This window comes from Sceloporus occidentalis, unplaced genomic scaffold, assembly GCF_023333645.1.
Source record: "Sceloporus occidentalis isolate IW3139 unplaced genomic scaffold, rSceOcc1.0.p SCAF_1, whole genome shotgun sequence".
Taxonomy (NCBI): domain Eukaryota; kingdom Metazoa; phylum Chordata; class Lepidosauria; order Squamata; family Phrynosomatidae; genus Sceloporus; species Sceloporus occidentalis.
Genome location: NW_028316981.1, coordinates 224,812,044 through 224,826,069, shown reverse-complemented (window position 1 = coordinate 224,826,069; position 14,026 = coordinate 224,812,044).

Below are 14,026 nucleotides of genomic sequence, written 5' to 3'. Positions count from 1 at the left end.
TAGTATTTATTTTTTCCATTGTTAAGGCTGCTGTTGCATGTGGATTTACAATAGCCACATCACTAAATGATTTGTTGTTCCTTTATTTTGCTAACAGCTTATTATATTCCATTCACACAAGAATCATAGAATTGTAGAGTTGGAAGAGACCACAAGGGCCACCCAGTCCAACCCCCTGCCATGCAAGAACTCACAATCAAAGCATACCCGACAGATGGCCATCCAGCCTCTGCTTAAAGACCTCCAAGGATAGAGAGTCCACTACACTCCGAGGAAGAGTGTTCCGCTGTCAAATTGCCCTTACTGTCAGGAAGTTCTTCCTAATGTTCAGGTGGAATCTCTTTTCCTGTAGCTTGCATCCATTGTTCCGGGTCCTGTTCTCTGGAGCAGCAGAAAACAAGCTTACTCCCTCCTCAATATGACATCCTTTCAAATATTTAAACAGGGCTCTCATATCACCGCTTAACTTTCTCTTCTCTAGGCTAAACATACCCAGCTCCCTAAGCATCTCATCATAGGGCTTGATGGTTTTCAGTAGTGATGTAAAGAATATTCTCAAAAATTTGAAAATTAGTAGAAATATGTCTGATTCGAAAATTTCGAAAGCATTTTAGAGAGAAGAAATTCTGATCACTTCTCGATCAATGAGTAAGAATTTTGATTTTTAATCATTTCCAAATGAAGTGAAGAGACGAGACTTTCAGCTGACAATTCGATGGCCAGAATTTGGGTATTTTGCGTAAGAAAAGCTACCATTCATCCTGGGTTTTACCAGAGGCTATTTCCTTTGTTAGGGTGATCCCCCCCCCATCTTTGCTCACTCACAGCTTTGCTTTGAAAAACAAAAGAGAACAAAAGGGGAGGCTTTCTGCCCTTTATGCCATGCTCTGCCATTCAAATTCTCACAGAAGAGAAGAAGGGTGAAATTCTAGCATTGGAGCTTGGGATTCCAAGGGTCATCTCATCCGACCCCATTTTTGGATACACCACACTCTCTTATTCATGGATATTTTGAACTCTCCTTGCCAAATATATATATATATATATATATACAATGCAAAATAAAAAGTACGTTTACCTTAGAATCACCTTGAGAGAGCTGGAGAGAGAGGTTTGTCATGCCCTACCTCTGAGGCTGAGAGAATGTGCACTCTCCTTGCCAATGAATATCCATGAATGAGAGAGTGTGACTTACCCAATGTCACCCTGTGGATTTACATGGCTCAGCTGGGATCAGGACTCTAGCCTCCCAGTTCACCATAGAAATTCACTGGCTGACCTTGGGCAATTGACATGCTCTCAGCTTCAACTCCAGCTCCTAGGTATTCCTTCATGGTAGAAGGGGGGTTGGATGACCCCTGGCAATCCCTTTGAATGCTAGGTTTTATCCATGGCAGAATTCCTGCCATTGCATCCCACTCCGCTCCTTCTTGAGGATTCCTGGTTGGCAGAAGAGCATTGCCATTTGGCACACCACCCTCCCCTTCTCATCTGTGAGGGTCACACTGTCTCAGCGTCAGGGGCAGCCCATGGCAAAACTCCTCTTTATGCCGAGAAAACCCTCGGTTTGTCCCATCTTCCAGTGCCATCCTGATGTTGAATAGGGGTCAGACTACATGTCCACTAGGATCCCATGTATTCCTATGTATTACTTCATAGCAGAAGGGGGTTGGACTGGATGGTCCTTGAGGATCCCCTCAACTCTACCATTTCTTGCTGGGGCTTCAATCACAGTTTATTTGTTGAGACTGGGCTTTTTTCCCATTTTGTGTGTGTGCCTTAAGGTTTTTTCGAGCAAAGGAATGTTCTTTTTTATTTATTTATTTTTATTAAACAAATATCAACCATACAAACAAAACAAACATGCAAAAGAAAAACGAATACCAAAATAAAAATCAATACACTATACAAATTTCTTGTTATCACTTTTTCCCTTCTACTTCTATCTTCTATCTTCTCTACTGACTTCCTTAGGTTCGCATCTTCCACCCTCTCTTTTGGCCTAATATTAAAACAAACTCTTATTCATCCAAACTTTCGTTCTATACTCACACCATAGGAAATAGGCAACCACTCTAATAAGAAGGATCCCAATAATTCCCCTGGTTCTGAAACCTACAATTTTCCCCTTTTCCACTTTAACCTAGAGATCACTGAGAATAACCATCCCAGTAACTATCCCCTATTATGTAAATATCTATCCCAAGGATCCCATTCCCTATTAAACTCATCTAAACTCCCTTTCCCTATCAAGGTTGTTAACTTATCCATTTCAGAATACTCCATCACCTTTAGACGCCAGTCTTCAATCGACGGCAAGTCTTCCGTCTTCCACTTCTTGGCAATCACTGCTCTTGCGGCGATGATCATATAAAAAACTATCTTTTCTTTATAAGCTTCCTCTTTGCTCAAATCGGTAATATTAAGAAGATACATTAAGGGGTTTGGTTTATCTCTAATTGTCACTATTTTTTTAATCTCTTTATGGACCTCTCTCCAAAACCTAAATACTCTAGGGCAACTCCACCAACAGTGTAAGTATGTTCCTACATCCTTTTTACACTTCCAACATGTATTATTTTGATTAAACATTTTAGATAGTTTAAAAGGAGTCAGGTACCACCTAAACATTGATTTATATAGATTTTCTTTAATTTCCACACTAGGTGTTATTTTTACTCTTCCATTCCAAACACTTTCCCATTGCTCCAATTGAATCGTTTCTTTTAAGTCCTTAGGCCATTTAATCATATAATCCTTTATAATTTCAGCTTCTAATTCATACTCTCTAATTAAATTATAAAGTTTGGCAATTTGTTTCCTTGGATCTAATATAATCTTTTCTAATTGTGATTCCCCCTCCCCTATATCTTCCATTTTCTTATCCATTATAAATCTTTCTTTAAACTGTCTATATGAAAACCAATCACATTTAAATCCATCCCTCTCCAATTCCTCTTGTGTTTTCATCCTTCTCACTCCTTCTGTCACAGTTGTTACCTGTTTATATGTCACCCACATATTGTCCTTTATAACCACTCGATTAAAAAAGGCTTCATTAGGGGAGGTCCACAATGGAATTAATAAACACCATTTTTTTTGTACCTATTCCATACCCTAATCAAAGATTTACGTATAATATGGTCATTAAAGTATCCGTCTATTTTAGTTTTCCCATATATCAAATAGTCATGGAGACCGAATTTTAAGTCTCTTTTCTCTAAATTTATAGCCCTTCTATTATCTAACCTAATCCAGTCTAATAACCAATCTAATACCGCAGCATAGTAATACCTTTTTATATTCGGCATTGCCAATCCTCCATTCTTCACCGCGTCCTGCATTGTTCTTGCTTTAACCCTTGCTTTCTTTTTTTTCCAAATAAAATTATTTAAATCCTTTTCCCATTTCACAAACGGTTTATCATTTATTATAATCGGAAGTGTCTGGAATAGAAACATCATTTTTGGCAGTACCATCATCTTAATTGTGGCAATTCTCCCCATCCAAGATAGATTCAATTTATCCCATCTTTCTAATTCCTTTTTAATCTCCTCCCATAATTTATCATAGTTGTTTCTGAAAAGATCCGAATTTTTAACTGTTAGCACACACCCCAAATATTTAACCTTTTTCTCAATTTTAAATTTTGTTGTTTGTTCTAACCAATTCTTTTCTTCTGTTGTTAAATTCAAGGCCAAAACTTTTGTTTTGTCCACATTAATCCGATACCCCGACACTCTTCCAAATTTCTTTAAAGTTTTCATTAACTGTTCACAACTCTCCCTAGGATTAGCTATTGTTAAAACCACGTCATCCGCGAATGCTCTAAGTTTATACTCTTCCCCTTTATATTTAAATCCCTCAATCAATTGATTCTTTCTAATATTCATTAATAGTGGTTCCAATGCCAGGATAAATAGAAGCGGGGACAGGGGGCATCCTTGTCTAACTCCTTTCCTTATCTCACAGATTTTAGTCTTCTCACCATTAACAATAATTCTAGTCTCCTGTTTTGCATAAATTGTTTGAATCATCTTTATAAATTCCGAACCTGCTTTCACCCTAGACAATACCCCAAACATGTACTTCCAATCGATATTGTCAAAAGCCTTTTCCGCATCAATGAAAAACATGGCCATTTTCTTGTCAATTTTTTTTTCATGAACCTCCACCAAATTTAAAATATTCCTAATATTATCTTTAATTCTCCTATTTGGAAGGAACCCATTCTGATCAGGATGTATCCAGTCTTTTAGAATTGATTTTAATCTATTTGCCAATATCGACGCCAATAATTTATATTCCGAATTTAATAATGAAATGGGTCTATAGTTTTCTGGGCAACATAAATCCTTCCCTTCTTTAGGTAACAATATCGTATTGGACTGAGTCCATGTTTGGGGTATCTTACCCAATCTCACCTCATTCATCACTTCCAACAAGGGTTGAATAATTTGGTCTGCACATACTTTATAAAATTCATTTATAAACCCATCTGGGCCTGGAGATTTTCCTGGTTTACTCATAGAGATTGCTTGCATCAATTCTTGTTCCGTAATCGGCCCATTTAATCTATCTCTCTGTTCCTCTGTAAATTCCGTTAAATTTGTCTTTTCCAAATATTTAATTATATCTACCTCCTCTACATGCCCTTCCCTATACAAATCCTTATAATAGTTCAAAAATATTGCCCTTATTTTTTTTTATCCGAAATTATCTCATTTTCCTTTTTAAGGACTATTATTGATCTTTTAGCTTGCTCTTTTTTCAACTGCTGCCAAAATTTTCCCCAATTTATTTGCCCCTTCAAAATATTTCTGTTTTACATATTTCATTTTATTTGCTAAATCCTCTGCCAAATATCCTCTAATTTGTGTTTGTAAGACTTTTACTTCATATTGGATTTTCCTATTATTTGGGTCCTTCTTTAACATCAATTCCTTCAATTTCAAGTCATCATTAAACTTCCCCAATTTACCCTCTCGAATTTTCTTTTTTTCAGATGCTTTTTTAATTATCCAACCCCTTATCACCGCCTTCATAGCTTCCCAAGTTATTTGTGAAGAGGTCTCGTTGTTCCTGTTCTCTTTAAAATACCATTCAATATTCTGCTTTAAATCTTTTACCAATTTTTCATCTTTCAATAAATTTGAATTTAGTCGCCAATTGTAATCTCTTTTTCCTAACTGTAACTCCATTTGAACTGGGGAATGATCTGACCATACTTTTGGCATTATTTTCACCTTTCCAATTCTTTTACATAAATGTAGTGAGGCTAAGATTGTATCTATCCTGGACCAGGTTTTGTGGGGGTTTGAATAAAATGTAAAATCTTTATTTTCTCCATTCTTTATTCTCCAAGCATCCCCTAACCAATGTGTTTTCATCAAATCAAAAAACTCCTGCGGTAATTTTTCCTGATTTATTTTTAGCTTTTTTTCTGAGAATCTATCAATTAGCGGATTTATTACCCCATTGAAATCACCAAGAATTATTATATTTTCTACTGTTAACTTATTTAATTCATTTTTTAACTTTTTGTAAAATTTATTTTTATTCTCCAATGGACCGTATACCCCTACCAATAGGAAGCTTTGCTCTTTATATTTTAGTTCTACCATGATGAGATGACCTTCATTGTCATTATATACTTCTCTAGTATTATACTTATTATTTATATACATAGCCACTCCCTTTTTTCTCACCTTAGATGCGGATACAAATTCTTGCCCTAATTTCACACATCTTAAGTATTTTTTATCTTTCTCTTTGATTCTCGTTTCCTGAATACATATTACATCCGCTTTTAACTTTTGTAAGTAATGATAGACTTTCTTTCTCTTCTAGGGTGTATTTAAACCCTGTACATTCCAAGATATTAAATTTAATTTATCCATTCTGTCCCCAATGTATCCTCCGACACAAACCGACTCGTCTGTTATAAATATACAGCTTATTTTTATTAAATCAGTGGAAGCAAATAAAAAAAGGAAAAAAGAAAAAAGCTCAGACACTCCAAAAAAGTTGGGGTTGAAGGTGGTTCAGCTGAAACTGTAGTAACTAGATCTCTGACAATCTGTCCTCTTCTTCCTGGTCGTTTCGTTCTTCCTGGTCGTTTCGATCTTCCTTTCTCAATCTCTCTTCTTCTTCAAGAAGTTCCTGTACACTCAGTTGTCCAACACTTGCTACTAGGCTCTCTTGGGTTTCTTGTCCTACTTCATCATTTTGTCTTTGTCGATTGTTGCTCTCTTTTTCTCTATCTTCTTCCCTTCATTGTTCATCCACTCGTCTCAAAAAACTTTTTGCCTGGTCAGGAGAATTGATTTTGACTTTTTTCTTTCGCCACCAAAATGTTAGCCCTTCTGGGAGGTCCCACCGATAAGAAATGCCTTCTCTTCTTAAAACTGCCGTTAAAGCACTGTAGTCCCTTCTTTTCCGTAAGATACGCCCTGGGATGTCTTTTAATATCTTCAGTTCCACCCCATTAAATCGAAAAGGCGACTCGTTGTGTTTTGTTAAAAACAGGTCCCTGGTATGCTTCCTTACAAAAAATAAAGCCACATCTCTCGGGAGGCCTCTTTGCTTGGCAACCTGCGAGTTCACTCTATACAGATTGTCCATCTCGTCCTCAAAAAAAACTGGATCCTTTTCTAAATATTTAGCTATTTCTGTAATTAAAGTTTCTTCAAGTTTCTCATCTTTATCTTCTGGAATTCCTCTTATTTTTATACATTTCTCTTTCAATTTCTGTTCCCAGAGAGCTCTCTCATCCAAATCTTCGTCTCTTTTATTTAGAAGCTTTCCATAATCTGTTTCTAACTTCTCACTTCTAAATTCCAAAATATCAACTCTTTGCTTTGTCCTTTGAATTTCACTCGTTAAACTATCCACCGTTTGTTTAATCTCTTGCAAATCAGTCCGAATCTCCTTCAGGTCTGCCCTTATCTCTTGTTTAATCTCTTTTTTGAAATTACTCATTTCTTTAGCCAAATTAGCGGATAAACTTGACGACAAACTTTCTATCTTCTCCAAAATCAATTGATTCATATCTGGTCCGTTTATTCTTTCTGTTGAATTTCGACTTTGACTTAAAGCCTGAGATTGTGCCTTTTGTGTCTGATGCCTCGTGTTCATTTTCTTTCTCTCCCTTTCGTATTATCTTCTTTCACTATTACTTAATAGCTAGTCCTATGATACAATTGCATCAGTTATCACAAGGAAGCAATTCCTATAATTCAAACAAGAAACACTAAATATACTATATATTATTTCTCCCCTCTATCTTCCTTTCTTCTTCTTCTTCCTTCCCCTCCTTTCCTTCCAACACCCCCTCTTCTCCCTTCTCTTTTCCCTCTTCCCTTCTCTCTTCTCTCTTATTATTATTATTATTATTATTATTCTTTCCTCCACGCACTTCCTGTCTTAGATTACCTTTAATTGCCTTAAATTAACCTAATTTCTATTCTCAAATTATTACTCTTTTTATACCAAAATTATACACTTTCCATCCATTCAATCCTCTATATATATTTATACTAATCCACTCAAATCCCATTTAGCTAATCCGTGTTATTAGGTCACAGCAATAACATTAAACAGAACCGCTTACTCCCCTCTCTCTTTGTTAAACCATATTATTAAATCTAAGCAAACCTTTCTAACTCTAGATAGCACAGTCTAGAGGAAAGAGCTGCAAAAGGGCACGAAGAAAAAGCAAAGAAAGCATAAACACACCCCAAATGCTTCCCCAAAGCCTCCCACATAAACCCAAGCAACCGTTTCCAATTATGGTATAGACAGCCCTTTATATCTTTATAATTTCATTCAACTCCTTCCTCCCCCCAACAGTCTATTTTTAATCCGTCTCTTTTCTGGTTATCAAGTCCCAAGCCTTACGTTTTCCCTTTTCTTCTTCTTGTATTGATGTTATAGTCCTTCCAGGTGGATCGGTTTACAGTCCTCCAAGGAGCCTATCTAGCGACCTTCTCTATGATTCAATGTTCCATCCGTCTTCATAAACTTCCGCTGTCCCCTCTTCCGATGTTCTTCCTTCCTCTCACTCACTCCACCTTTCTATATCCTTCCTCTATGGTCAGGCGTCCTCCTTCCTCCTCCCTTCGCGTTGCCTCCAGCTTCTCCTCCTCCCAGGATCCCCACGCACCGCCGCTCCGTCTTTCCCTCCTCCTCTCCAATCTCTCCAAGGATCTACCACAGGTGGGTTTCCAAGGTCGTTTCTTATTATTTCTTTTTATTTCGCCTTTCAGCCTTTACCAATCTCCTGTTTTTTTTCAGCTTCTTTTCTCACAAGTAATGTCCCATTAACTCTTTAGTCCCCTTAGAACCCAAAGCTTACAGACCCCTTTCTTCCCCACTTAACAGCTTCACTCCAGCCTTAAATAAAAATAATTTCAAAGCGGGTCTGGGAACCTCCACGGCTTGCCTTCTCCTGGCAATTATAAAGATTTGAGTCTATTCTGAAAAGTTTTGGGTTTTTTTTTTTTTTTTTGAGTTTTAAAAGTTTAAAGTCCACTACTGTTTCAAAGAGTTACAAAGTTTCTCTTTCCTTCCTCCCGGGATCCACAGCAAAGTTCTTTCTTTCTTTCTTTCTCCTCTCCGCTCCCAATGTATCCAATAGCTCAGTATAGTTAGTTTGTTAGGATAGTAACGTCAATCTCTAGAAATTTAGTTACAGCTCTTGAAACTTAGTAACTTAGTAGCTTGTTGTCTTCAAGGAAAAAAAATTTGTTGTTGTTATTATAGTTAACCCGAACACAGGCTGATGTTAATTACTCCCGATCCTATGGGTTTACCTCTCAGTTGTTATTCTCAGGTGGAGTGCGTTCCCAATTACCTCCTCCTTTAAGACCACTCCAATTAAAAAGTTGGTGAGCGTCCATGTGCCCATAAGCTCCCTTGGTTGCGCTGGCGTGGGTTGCTCTTCAGATCCCCCGTCTCCTATGGCTTCTGTCCTCCCCACGTAGCGAGGTGAACTTACTGCCGATCACTCGGCTCCAGAGACAGTATGGGATCTTGCGCCGAGCCCCCTCAGATTGCCCTTTCCTTAAGAGGAATTTTCCTGGTAGACAGGGTCCCCTGGTCCAGAAATTCCAGCGCAATCAAGACGTCTCCACAGAGCCCATGCAGAGAACGTCTTAGCGGGACGCCATTCCCAACCGGAAGTCAAAGGAATGTTCTTTAAGCATCTGCTAAACTTCCTTTTGACATGGTAATTGAGCTTGAAATGCAAAGTAATAAGCGTAGATGTTTGAATTGTCTTTTATTTTATTGTCATTCGGGAAATCTGTGCAAGGTATTTCGCTAGCTGCTGAAAGGGAGAAAAGAAATCACCTTTTGAAAGCGGGACTTGTGGAACGAATATTTTTTTAAAAAAATCTCATCAAGTTCTCAGTGAAAGAGAAGAAACACATGGGTTTCACAAATCAAAGAAGGAAGAAGGAACGGTGATGTATTAATATTTGATTTTTAATCATTTCCAAATGAAGTGAAGAGACGAGACTTTCAGCTGACAATTCGAAGCCCTCCCTTCAGCCACCATCTGGGAGAGAGAGGCAGGCGAGCTCCAACTGCCTTCCTCGAAGAGGACCAGCCCTCCCTTCAGCCACCATCTGGGAGAGAGAGGCAGGCGAGCTCCAACTGCCTTCCTCGAAGAGGACCAGCCCTCCCTTCAGCCACCATCTGAGAGAGAGAGGCAGGCGAGCTCCAACTGCCTTCCTCGAAGAGGACCAGCCCTCCCTTCAGCCACCATCTGGGAGAGAGAGGCAGGCGAGCTCCAACTGCCTTCCTCGAAGAGGACCAGCCCTCCCTTCAGCCACCATCTGGGAGAGAGAGAGGCAGGCGAGCTCCAACTGCCTTCCTCAAAGAGGACCAGCGCTCCCTTCAGTCACCATCTGGGAGAGAGAGGCAGGCGAGCTCCAACTGCCTTCCTCGAAGAGGACCAGCCCTCCCTTCAGCCACCATCTGGGAGAGAGAGGCAGGCGAGCTCCAACTGCCTTCCTCGAAGAGGACCAGCCCTCCCTTCAGCCACCATCTGGGAGAGAGAGGCAGACGAGCACCAACTGCCTTCCTCGAAGAGGACCAGCCCTCCCTTCAGCCACCATCTGGGAGAGAGAGGCAGGCGAGCTCCAACTGCCTTCCTCGAAGAGGACCAGCCCGCCCTTCAGCCACCATCTGGGAGAGAGAGGCAGGCGAGCTCCAACTGCCTTCCTCGAAGAGGAAAAGCCCTCCCTTCAGCCACCATCTGAGAGAGAGAGGCAGGCGAGCTCCAACTGCCTTCCTCGAAGAGGACCAGCCCTCCCTTCAGCCACCATCTGGGAGAGAGAGAGGCAGGCGAGCTCCAACTGCCTTCCTCGAAGAGGACCAGCCCTCCCTTCAGCCACCATCTGAGAGAGAGAGAGGCAGGCGAGCTCCAACTGCCTTCCTCGAAGAGGACCAGCCCTCCCTTCAGCCACCATCTGAGAGAGAGAGGCAGGCGAGCTCCAACTGCCTTCCTCGAAGAGGACCAGCCCTCCCTTCAGCCACCATCTGGGAGAGAGAGGCAGGCGAGCTCCAACTGCCTTCCTCGAAGAGGACCAGCCCTCCCTTCAGCCACCATCTGAGAGAGAGAGGCAGGCGAGCTCCAACTGCCTTCCTCGAAGAGGACCAGCCCACCCTTCAGCCACCATCTGGGAGAGAGAGGCAGGCGAGCTCCAACTGCCTTCCTCGAAGAGGACCAGCCCTCTATTCAGCCTCCATCTGGGGGAGAGAGGCAGGCGAGCTCCAACTGCCTTCCTCGAAGAGGACCAGCCCTCCCTTCAGCCACCATCTGGGAGAGAGAGAGGCAGGCGAGCTCCAACTGCCTTCCTCAAAGAGGACCAGCCCTCCCTTCAGCCACCATCTGGGAGAGAGAGAGGCAGGCGAGCTCCAACTGCCTTCCTCGAAGAGGAAAAGCCCTCCCTTCAGCCACCATCTGAGAGAGAGAGGCAGGCGAGCTCCAACTGCCTTCCTCAAAGAGGACCAGCCCTCCCTTCAGCCACCATCTGGGAGAGAGAGAGGCAGGCGAGCTCCAACTGCCTTCCTCGAAGAGGACCAGCCCTCCCTTCAGCCACCATCTGGGAGAGAGAGGCAGGCGAGCTCCAACTGCCTTCCTCGAAGAGGACCAGCCCTCCCTTCAGCCACCATCTGGGAGAGAGAGGCAGGCGAGCTCCAACTGCCTTCCTCGAAGAGGACCAGCCCTCCCTTCAGCCACCATCTGGGAGAGGGAGGCAGGCGAGCTCCAACTGCCTTCCTCGAAGAGGACCAGCCCTCCCTCTAGCCACCATCTGAGAGAGAGAGGCAGGCGAGCTCCAACTGCCTTCCTCGAAGAGGACCAGCCCTCCCTTCAGCCACCATCTGGGAGAGAGAGGCAGGCGAGCTCCAACTGCCTTCCTCGAAGAGGACCAGCCCTCCCTTCAGCCACCATCTGGGAGAGAGAGAGGCAGGCGAGCTCCAACTGCCTTCCTCGAAGAGGACCAGCCCTCCCTTCAGCCACCATCTGGGAGAGAGAGAGGCAGGCGAGCTCCAACTGCCTTCCTCGAAGAGGACCAGCCCTCCCTTCAGCCACCATCTGGGAGAGAGAGAGGCAGGCGAGCTCCAACTGCCTTCCTCGAAGAGGACCAGCCCTCCCTTCAGCCACCATCTGGGAGAGGGAGGCAGGCGAGCTCCAACTGCCTTCCTCGAAGAGGACCAGCCCTCCCTCTAGCCACCATCTGAGAGAGAGAGGCAGGCGAGCTCCAACTGCCTTCCTCGAAGAAGACCAGCCCTCCCTTCAGCCACCATCTGGGAGAGAGAGAGGCAGGCGAGCTCCAACTGCCTTCCTCGAAGAGGACCAGCCCTCCCTTCAGCCACCATCTGGGAGAGAGAGAGGCAGGCGAGCTCCAACTGCCTTCCTCAAAGAGGACCAGCCCTCCCTTCAGCCACCATCTGGGAGAGAGAGGCAGGCGAGCTCCAACTGCCTTCCTCGAAGAGGACCAGCCCTCCCTTCAGCCACCATCTGGGAGAGAGAGGCAGGCGAGCTCCAACTGCCTTCCTCGAAGAGGACCAGCCCTCCCTTCAGCCACCATCTGGGAGAGAGAGGCAGGCGAGCTCCAACTGCCTTCCTCGAAGAGGACCAGCCCTCCCTTCAGCCACCATCTGGGAGAGGGAGGCAGGCGAGCTCCAACTGCCTTCCTCGAAGAGGACCAGCCCTCCCTCTAGCCACCATCTGAGAGAGAGAGGCAGGCGAGCTCCAACTGCCTTCCTCGAAGAGGACCAGCCCTCCCTTCAGCCACCATCTGGGAGAGAGAGGCAGGCGAGCTCCAACTGCCTTCCTCGAAGAGGACCAGCCCTCCCTTCAGCCACCATCTGGGAGAGAGAGAGGCAGGCGAGCTCCAACTGCCTTCCTCGAAGAGGACCAGCCCTCCCTTCAGCCACCATCTGGGAGAGAGAGAGGCAGGCGAGCTCCAACTGCCTTCCTCGAAGAGGACCAGCCCTCCCTTCAGCCACCATCTGGGAGAGAGAGAGGCAGGCGAGCTCCAACTGCCTTCCTCGAAGAGGACCAGCCCTCCCTTCAGCCACCATCTGGGAGAGGGAGGCAGGCGAGCTCCAACTGCCTTCCTCGAAGAGGACCAGCCCTCCCTCTAGCCACCATCTGAGAGAGAGAGGCAGGCGAGCTCCAACTGCCTTCCTCGAAGAAGACCAGCCCTCCCTTCAGCCACCATCTGGGAGAGAGAGAGGCAGGCGAGCTCCAACTGCCTTCCTCGAAGAGGACCAGCCCTCCCTTCAGCCACCATCTGGGAGAGAGAGAGGCAGGCGAGCTCCAACTGCCTTCCTCGAAGAGGACCAGCCCTCCCTTCAGCCACCATCTGGGAGAGAGAGAGGCAGGCGAGCTCCAACTGCCTTCCTCGAAGAGGACCAGCCCTCCCTTCAGCCACCATCTGGGAGAGGGAGGCAGGCGAGCTCCAACTGCCTTCCTCGAAGAGGACCAGCCCTCCCTTCAGCCACCATCTGGGAGAGAGAGGCAGGCGAGCTCCAACTGCCTTCCTCGAAGAGGACCAGCCCTTCCTTCAGCCACCATCTGGGAGAGAGAGGCAGGCGAGCTCCAACTGCCTTCCTCGAAGAGGACCAGCCCTCCCTTCAGCCACCATCTGGGAGAGAGAGGCAGGCGAGCTCCAACTGCCTTCCTCGAAGAGGACCAGCCCTCCCTCTAGCCACCATCTGGGAGAGAGAGGCAGGCGAGCTCCAACTGCCTTCCTCGAAGAGGACCAGCCCTCCCTCTAGCCACCATCTGGGAGAGAGAGGCAGGCGAGCTCCAACTGCCTTCCTCGAAGAGGACCAGCCCTCCCTTCAGCCACCATCTGAGAGAGAGAGGCAGGCGAGCTCCAACTGCCTTCCTCGAAGAGGACCAGCCCACCCTTCAGCCACCATCTGGGAGAGAGAGGCAGGCGAGCTCCAACTGCCTTCCTCGAAGAGGACCAGCCCTCCCTTCAGCCACCATCTGGGAGAGAGAGAGGCAGGCGAGCTCCAACTGCCTTCCTCGAAGAGGACCAGCCCTCCCTTCAGCCACCATCTGGGAGAGAGAGAGGCAGGCGAGCTCCAACTGCCTTCCTCGAAGAGGACCAGCCCTCCCTTCAGCCACCATCTGGGAGAGAGAGGCAGGCGCGCTCCAACTGCCTTCCTCGAAGAGGACCAGCCCTCCCTTCAGCCACCATCTGAGAGAGAGAGGCAGGCGAGCTCCAACTGCCTTCCTCGAAGAGGACCAGCCCTCCCTTCAGCCACCATTTGAGAGAGAGAGGCAGGCGAGCTCCAACTGCCTTCCTCGAAGAGGACCAGCCCTCCCTTCAGCCACCATCTGAGAGAGAGAGGCAGGCGAGCTCCAACTGCCTTCCTCGAAGAGGACCAGCCCTCCCTTCAGCCACCATCTGGGAGAGAGAGGCAGGCGAGCTCCAACTGCCTTCCTCGAAGAGGACCAGCCCTCCCTTCAGCCACCATCTGAGAGAGAGAGGCAGGC